The following is a 3071-nucleotide window of genomic DNA, read 5'->3' on the forward strand; positions in this document are numbered from 1 at the left end:
ACAATACTTAATATTAAGACTTCCTACGGCCGGGCGTGGTGGCTCACGCCTGTAATCCCAGCACTTTGGGAGGCCGAGGCGGGCGGATCACGAGGTCAGGAGATCGAGACCACAGTGAAACCCTGTCTCTACTAAAAATACAAAAAATTAGCCGGGCGTTGTGGCGGGCGTCCATAGTCCCAGCTACTCGGGAGGCTGAGGCAGGAGAATGGCGCAAACCTGGGAGGCGGAGCTTGCAGTGAGCCGAGATCGCACCACTGCACTCTATCCTGGGCGACAGAGCAAGACTCCGTCTCAAAAAAAAAAAAAAAAAAAAAAAGACTTACTATCTTACTGTGAAGCTAAAGTAATCAAGACAGTTTGCTAATATTGCTAATAGCAAAGGGAGAAACATACAAACATACAGATCAATGGAACAGAATAGGAGAGTCTAGAAACATGATGGAGTTTTGTTTTGTTTTTTTTTTTGAGTCGGAGTTTCGCTCTTGTTTCCCGTTTCCCAGGCTGGAGTGCAATGGCGTGATCTTGGCTCACTGCAACCTCCGCCTCCCGGGTTCAAGCGATTCTCCTGGCTCATCCTCCGGAGTAGTTGGGATTACAGGCATGCGCCACCATGCTAGGCTAATTTTGTATTTTTAGTAGAGACAGGGTTTCTCCATGTGGGTCAGGCTGGTCTCGAACTCCCGACCTCAGGTGATCCGCCCGCCTGGGCCTCCCAAAATCCTGGGATTACAGGGGTGAGCCACCATGCGTGGCCTGATGGATGGAGTTTTTAAAAAACTGCAAAGGCAACTCAATATAGAAGGCACAGCAGGAGCCCCGCCCCTTCTGAGCTGGTGGGGCGGGAGTTCCCCAGGTACAGCTGCAGTCGCCCGGCTGCGGCTCTGGCCCGGCATCTCTGTGCTCTTGGGAACCTGGGAAGGCTCCACTGCCCCTCGCAGGCTCGGAAGTGCTTGCTCCTGCTGCCTGGCTTCTCCCTGCTGTTGGTGCCTGCTCCAATCTCGGAGCAAAGTCGGGCTGAGCCTGGGCGCTGTTACAACCTGGCCGGGTGTGCACACGCTCGGGGCACCACTGACACGCCAGCCCCCTGTCTCCTTGGTCCCCTCCGGAGTTGGGCGCCAACAAGCACCTGAGAGAGGCCGAGGTGGGTATGAAGACAGCCTGGTGCTGGCCTGCAGGTACCCCTTGGCATGAACAGCCTGGGCACTATGAACAGCGGCAGGATGCAGACACCGAGGAGGCGGGTCCCTGGTGAAACCCCATCTTCGATCCTGGAAGGGCCTGAAGCCTGGGGGCCAGGCCACCAGTCCCCATACCAGAGGGGAGAACTTGTGATGCTTTTCCCCAGGCCTGCTCATGGCCACCTATGGCCGCCCATGGACCAATCAGCACTTACTTCTTCCCCTCTGAGGTCCATAAAAAACCCTGGACTCAGCCAGACTCAAAGAGAGGAGGGGAGATGGGGAGAAAACCAACTGCAGAAAGGAAGTACCCCTTCTGCTGAGAGCTGGACACTTGATGGGATGACCTGCCTGCCAGAGAGGAGCTATCCTCTCTGCAGAAAGCTGAACACTTGTGGGGAAATCCTGGCTATGGAGAGGAGCTGCCCACTGCAGGTCTCTTCTGAACAATTCTGTTGCTTAATAAAGCTCCTCTTCTTCTTGCTCACTCTCCACTTGTCTGCGTATCTCATTCTTCCTGGATGCAGGACAAGAACTCAGGACCTGCCAAATGGTGGGGCTAAAACAGCTGTAACACAGACTGGGTGCAGTGGCTCACACCTTTAATCCCAGCTCTTTGGGAGGCCGAGGGGGGCGGAATACCTGAGGTCAGGAGTTCGAGGCCAGCCTGGCCAACATGGTAAAACCCTGTCTCTACTAAAAATACAAAATCGGCTGGGTGCAGTGGCTCACACGTGTAACCCCAGCACTTTGGGAGGCCGAGGCAGGCAGATCATGAGGTCAGGAGTTCAAGACCAGCCTGGCCAATATAGTGCAACCCTGTCTCTACTAAAAATGCAAAAACTTAGCTGCGTGTGGTGGTGGGCGCCTGTAATCCCAGCTACTTCGGAGGCTGAGGCAGGGGAATCGCTTGAACCTGGGAGGTGGAATTTGTAGTGAGCCGAGATCCTGCCACTGCACTCCAGCCTGGGCAACAAGAGCAAGACTCCATATCAAGAAAAAAAAAAAAAAAAAAAAAGAGAATGTGGTACATATACACCATAGAATACTACACAGTCATAAAAAAGAATAAGATCATGTCTTTTGCAACCACATGGATGGAGCTGGAGACGATTATCCTAAGCAAACACAGGAACAGAAAATTAAATACCTCATGTTCTCACTTAAAAGTGAGAACTAAACATTGAGTACACATGGACATAATTAATGATAGGGACAACAGACATGGGGACCTACTTAAGGATGGAGAGTGGGAGGAGGGTAAGGATGGAAAAACTACCTATCAGGAACTATGCTTATTACCTAGGTAATGAAATAATCAGTACACTAAACCCCAAAGACAGTCAATTTATCTATATAACAAATCTGCACATGTATCCTGTACTTAAAATAAAAGTTGAAAAGAAAATTATGCTCTTTTTGGCCTTCTCTTCCTCCTGAGCCCTCAGGCCTTTGAGTCTGCTGCCTTTGTGGATGGGGCCTCTTGTCTCTTTGGTTCTTGTCTGCTCTTTCTCCTCCTCATGTCTCTGTTCCAGCATCACTTCCTAGGAGAGGCCCTCCTTGCCCACCCCTGCTAATCCCTCCACCTCTCTCCACCATCCCATCACCATGTGGTTTTTGTTTTGTTTTTTTCTTGGAAAGAAAAAAAGTGGGCTGGGAGTGGTAGCTCACTCCTATTTTCCCAGCACTTTGGGAGGCTGAGGTGGGAGGATTGTTTGAGCCCAACATAGGAAGACTTCTGTCTAAAAAAAAAAAAAAAAAAAAAAAAAGCCGGGCGCAGTGGCTCACGTCTGTAATCCCAGCACTTTGGGAGGCTGAAGCGGGTGGATCAAGAGGTCAGGAGTTCGAGACCATCCTGGCTAATATGGTGAAACCCCATGTCTACTAAAA

This window comes from Piliocolobus tephrosceles, chromosome 16, assembly GCF_002776525.5.
Source record: "Piliocolobus tephrosceles isolate RC106 chromosome 16, ASM277652v3, whole genome shotgun sequence".
NCBI classification, from domain to species: domain Eukaryota; kingdom Metazoa; phylum Chordata; class Mammalia; order Primates; family Cercopithecidae; genus Piliocolobus; species Piliocolobus tephrosceles.